This window comes from Poecilia latipinna, unplaced genomic scaffold, assembly GCF_001443285.1.
Source record: "Poecilia latipinna isolate Pla-1442-1.1 unplaced genomic scaffold, P_latipinna-1.0 Scaffold252, whole genome shotgun sequence".
In the NCBI taxonomy this organism is placed as follows: domain Eukaryota; kingdom Metazoa; phylum Chordata; class Actinopteri; order Cyprinodontiformes; family Poeciliidae; genus Poecilia; species Poecilia latipinna.
The window spans coordinates 843,983-850,348 of record NW_015112868.1 but is presented as its reverse complement, the minus strand read 5'-3'; positions in this window follow the sequence as shown (position 1 = coordinate 850,348).

The window sequence follows — 6,366 nt, the reverse complement described above, 5'->3', positions numbered from 1 at the left end:
TAAGAAAAATACCAAGAAAAAAAAAAAAAAAAAAAAGATGTACAGGGTGACTTCAGAAGACCTCCAGTCTCAAAGGGTTATGTGCATCCTTCGTATTCAGAGGTGACGTCTTTCTTTGTGTGTGTGTGTGTGTGTGTGTGTGTGTGTGTGCGTGTGTGTGTGTGTGTGTGTGTGAATTTACGGGGCGAGGCCCTCATGATCTCCTTAAATTTGCATGTAAATGGCGACATCAGCCTCTACGCGTGCCAGGGGCCAGCGGGCCTCCCAGATGTCAAGGCAAAGTCAATCAGCCGGCCGCTGCCCAGCTGTCCATCGATGCACTTTATTGGGACAACACTTTCATTATGCTCACCTGCATTGTTTCCTAATGGATTGATTGGCGATAGAAGAAGAAGAAGGAGAAGGAGAAGAAGAAGGAGAGAGAGGAAGTAAAAGAGAGAGAGGAGGTGAAGGAGGGATGGGGGGGTGTCTTATTAGCACCCATCGAGCTAGATCGCTCATTGCTTTATCATAGAGGCTGTTTTAAGCAAGTCTCTCTCTTTTTTTTCCCGATTTATTATTAATCAAATCCGCCTACAGTAAACGCATCACTCCAAAGTCATTGTGGGAAAAAATAGTGAGCACGTGTATTGTTTGTAGCAACACAACTTAAACGCAGTAATCGTTCTGTTAGAATAATAATAATAAAAAGAAAGCAATTGCTCTGAAAAAAAAAAAAATGTAGTCGTCTTTATTTCCAAAAATTCGCGCGCAAAAATGAATATTGTTGGAAAGAAAACTAATATTTCTATTTTATGTTGTTATTGTAAAAGCTTCATAAGCATTTTCCAAATGGCAAAAATAATAATAATATAAAAAATAAGGCCTAGTGGGAAGTGATTTTTTTTTTTTATTTAAATCATTCAAATGTCTTTAATATGAAATGACAACCCTAAATTTTGCAAACTTTCCCAACTCCATATAGACCTGATTTATGGACCTCCGAAAAAAAAAAAAAGGAGGGGGCAAAAAAGAAAATCCGAGGTGACATATTCAAACATCGCATTAAAACACAAGCCCGCACGTTATTTTTAATTATAGCGGTAAAACACAGACGGGCAAGAGTGGCGAGATCAATCACGGGATCGGGCGGGCGCGCGGTGCTGCACAGCCCAGCCCGTGTCAAGTTGTTGGCGCTGATGGACGGACAGCGCCCCTCCTTGGTTACACTTGAGATCATCGTGTCGATTTTTGAGGCAGCTGTTCTCTTCATGAGTGACAAGATAGCAGAATCTCTCATGTTTACATCGATTTAAAGAAATCTACTAGTTACCATCATCATCATAAAAAATATAATAATAATGGAAAAATATTAAAAATACTAAATTAAGTGATTATTATAAAGACACTGTTATAAACATATTTAAGTTAAATTATGAAGTGGTAGAAACAAACTATATGCGACACGGAAGGTAGCAAAATCTGTTTGTATTATTATTATTATTATTATTATTATTATTTATTATTATTATTATTATTATTATTATATACGTTTGACATTTTCATTATTATTGATATTGTTATGTTTTATTTTTATTTTATTTTTATTTTTTTATTTTTTTACCTTTTGTTTTAAATAAATGCAAGCAGGTTTTCCGACTCAGTGCCGGTGTGACCTCACATTTCGTCACTGACTTCTGTCAGAGCGCTCATGTTAATTGTGTGCAGTGGTGAGTTCTGTCAAGGGCATTGCCCGTGCGCACAATTTGCATTTCCATTCTGCTGTGGAAATGATGAGAGAGAGTTTCTGCGCGGTTTAGAGCCTCGCGGCGCAGTCTGTGGGCGAATTACATTTAAAGAAGGCGAGAGAAATTAAATAAGAAACCGAGACCACTTCAGGGCTATTAACATCTAAAATATCCCCTGGAAATTTGGACCAAAATACACATGACCAAATACCCAGGGTATACCCTTCGCTTTCGCAGAGCGGCCCCGCACGTCTCGATTGTGTCCATCACCGTTTTGTTGGCCCATCTAAAATTCCTTATTTAAAAAAAAAAGAAAAAAAAGTTATCACGCCGCCTCGCGTTGATGAAAGTGAGGCAAATTTCATTTTTCAGCCTTTAATCGGAACATATCCACTTATAATGCGGGCGCCCGGCTGCCAAGCAGGCTGAATGCAGGTGCAAATAGGAAAAAAAAATGACTTTGAAAAAGTCATTTAAGAAATCTCAACAGTCAGTTTGAAATACAGGCACCAGTTGCGTCCAGACACGAGGAGAGGAATCAGTTTAAGGTTGCTCCTCCTCTTCTTATTCCTGCAGCCTTGGCACTCAGGAGAACTTGAATTCACCTGCTGACCCCTGCGATGGAGGTGCTGCCAACTTACTGTTATTCTCCCTCTCCGCCCTCCTGTTGTCTGCAGGAGTCCAATAATTCTCAAGTTCCTTCCCATCAAAATGTATATTTTCAACATGTTGCATCAGTGCCTCTAATCCATCTCTACAGGGAATATCATCATTTGATGGCGATGGGAAGCAATGCAGCTGCGCGGCTCCTCGTCGCTCTGACGGTGGTTTCTCTGACTCGAGTCAAAGATCATTATTAATATTGAACTGTGTTGCTATTAAGAGAAATGTTAATTATCATGTCAAGGCAGAAGGAGTCAAGGTGAAAAGCTGCACAGCAATAGCTAAAAATAATCCACGCCAGCCCAGAGTGCAGTGTGATCCTTACAGAGGAGTGTTACCGGCAAGGGACCTTTTTACTGCAACAAAGACATGAAGAAGAAGAAGAGAGAAAAAAAAGAGGAGGAAGTAAATGAATTAGAGAACAAGCCAGATTTTGTCATTGTTTCATCCACGCTCGTCCCGTCCCTATTTTCCAACCTCTTCCCCTCTTTTGGAAGGGCTTGCAAATTGTATAATGCTACTCTTTGTTTCCACCGGGTAGAGCAACATGAATAGCTGTCCTGAGCACACGCACACACACACACACACACACACACACACACACACACACACACACACACACACACAGAAAAACACTGACAAACTGATCATCTTAAAAAAAGCAACGCCCTGGTGCTCACTTGGCCTACTTTCCACGGCAGCGCTGGGACGTGGGAAGAGCAATAGAATTCAGGGGAGGATGTTCTTGCACTCTGGGAAGCATTCAGTATAGCAAGTGTGATGCACATAAACATAGCCCTCGCATTGTCAACCTTAGACCGCGTTTGCCCCAGATAACTAGTCCCCATGTGCTAGACTATTCTCTTTGACTTTGCAATTGAAATCCTGAGAAGATTATGCAAAAGCTAAAAAGAGGCAAACTCCAGGGTGGGATTTCAATTGTCAATTCCTGTTGGATTTTATAGCATTATGACATATAGTACACCATCTGTTCCGCTTCCTGTGAGTATAGGTCTACATCTGCACAAGTGGAGTCCTATTGATGCGAACATCAGCATAATTAAAACCTGCCCGGGAAAGGACAGCGTTATCCAATCTAATATTTCCCTCTTAAACTCCCTTTTAACACAGATGTAAGGCTAAGCAAGCAGGTCTCTGGGTAACACAAATTAAAAAAAGGTGCCGGAAAGTAACCACTCCTAACTTCAGCTAAACAGACTTCCTGGAGCGGCAGATAATCTGGGGCTTCTATGTACACCGCCTAACCAAATGTCGACATCTGTGAGGGTGTGCATAAAGAAAAGCTCCTCTGAGAAACGGGTGGGGTGGTGGGGGGATAATAATCTTAGTTCCCCTCACCTTCAGCTTGCCCATAGGGGGTTTGAAAAGGGAGATGAAGGAATCCTATGTAAACATGCCAAGTCAAATTTTCACTTGAAATGTGACATAAAGGCAAAGGGCAACCTTGGCGCATCACTAATGTGGTTCCACACATGAGTGTTCAGTGCCCCTGGATGTAAACAAGTGATGTATTCAGAACATGGTTTGAGCACCGACTCACAGTGCATGTCGGAGCAGGGCCGCCTCCAGAAAGTTTGCAGAAGGGACGGCTGGAAGGGCTCCCCACTGATGATCTTGGAGCGGTGCACCAAAGCCGAAAGACGGAACAAAAAATTCAGGAGTCTTAGCGTTGCATTTCAATGATTTTGTTTACCAATAGGGCACCTTTAAAGCAACCTCAGTTGCACCAAAGAGCTATACAAATGGCAAAATACAAATAATTTAACACAATCGATGCCTTTAACGTTTGATACAAATAAAGGTCAGAAAATACCTTAAAGAGGAGGGGTGGTATTATGTGAAATAGATTTTTTTTTTGGCTTTATATTGTGTTATAATGTTATGCCCTCCTCTGAAATATACCTTGAATGCTGCTATGAATCTTTCATGCATGTTTGAGAAATCCATGAATCTTCCTTGTTGTTACCTAAACTCTTGCTCCCATAAAGTGCAGCCCATTTCTACAAAACTCCTTCTTGGAGTTTCAGTCTCCAGCCGAGTTTCGGCCTCAGAGAGCCCCTCCTCCAAACCTTAGCTCCACCAGACTAGTGGCAGCAGCACTTAGCACACACCTGGTGGAGCTGCACACCTGCTGAGCTCATCATATGAACTACTTGTAAGTGTAACGCCCCAAAAGAATGCCACTAAAGGCTAAGCGTTGTGATGATGTGCTGAAAGCAGCGTCGTAAAGAACGATAGCTTCTTAAAGAGACAGAGGCCCAATTTCAAGGCGTCAAATTTCTTTTCAGTCATGATCAGTATACACGGCATTTTTCTAACAACCAAAGGTAACATAGTTGCTTGATTGTGCTATAAAACAACATTGTGTGCCTAGAAAATACATCATACTGCCGCTTTGAAAACTGAACTGTTTATTGGATGTTTTTTTTAAGTATTTATTGAAATGTCAAAATAGTTACATTATTACATTGCTAAATTATGCATAAACTATTTACAACAGATATAAATATATATTTTTTTGCTTCTTCCATTAAATATAAATCTGACTAAGTTATGAACGTATAGCTGGCTTCATTTTAGTATATAAATACTGCAGATTAAATGAAGAAACCGAAAGCAGCTTACACTCTTGCACTTGCTTGTAAAATGTAACTGTATACTTGAAGCATCACAAAAAATACACACATTTTCACAATTTGTTTTTTTTCTGTAGTATTTGATATTTAACTTAAATATTGAATAATTGTGTTCAGCATTTTCTAAAACTCTTCTTTTGCAGCCCATCATTTTAAAATAAAACATTTGTAGCAGTGTGCTTGCATAGGACAAGTAAGAAGACTTAAGAGGTAGGCATCAACTTTGTTGAAGTCTCAGAAATACATGAATTAACAATTATATTTTATATTACACTGGAATAAAAAAAATGACTAAGGGGTGAAAAACAGGGTGCAAAATAACCAGTAAGCAAATGCAGTTTAGAAGTCATCAAATAATTATTTCAAAACTAATTCAGGTAGTTCACATAAATGAGGACAAAACAAAACCAAAAAAAAAATAGAGGAACTCTCACGCAAATCTGATCTTGTGCTTTGCAGCGGCTCAAACAGAGTGAGTTTTACACTCCCTCTTGCTGACGAAACATGCAAAGTTTGAGCATCTGTTCCATCATGTAGTCTTTGTTGGGAAATTAAATATTGAACTGATCTAGTGTACCATGAATGTTTCAGTCACATAAGTGATTAGACAAACTGGGGGAGGGGGCCAGACGTCGTAGCATTTCACATGCAACTTCGATATACTGTATTTGTTGGCTTTTGCCTTCGTGTGTTTTATCCACCAGATTGCGTTGTTGTTAGAGAGAGTGGTTGGTGGTGGTGTGTCAATTACGCTTCACATAAGAAGTTGTAATTCAGCACACAATCACATTTACATGCATGTCACGTACGTGCACAGAAACAATCAAGAGAATGAGAGTTATTGTTTAGTCCAGCTGATTTAGTGCAAATAAATATAATTGGGGAAAAATAAAGTCGGGCTTTGGATTTATGGTTAAATTACAAACTTGGCGGCATCTGTTTTTACACTTTTGCTTTATTGTGCATAAAGAGAACCTATTTAAATTGGTTTTCTTGTTCCATCTTGGAGTAAAACACATCTCTTTTCTTATTTCCTCATCCATTCCTCCAAATCAACAACTGTCTCAAAGGAGAGCACCCCACCACCTCCACCTTCCTTCCTAATGATGTTTTCTTTTTTGACATAACGTTGGCTTGGATTAAAATAAGCAAGGGGGTAACATGCAAACAGGGGAAGGAAACAGTATCATCACAGAGATCATAAAATGGTGCCGTGAGCAGTCTTTTGTCCAGGAGCATAGGAGAGTTCTGTTGCTAAAAGGAAGGACAAAAGCAGAAGGCGCCACGGGTATAAGGTTCCCCTGAGCAACAAAGCTGAA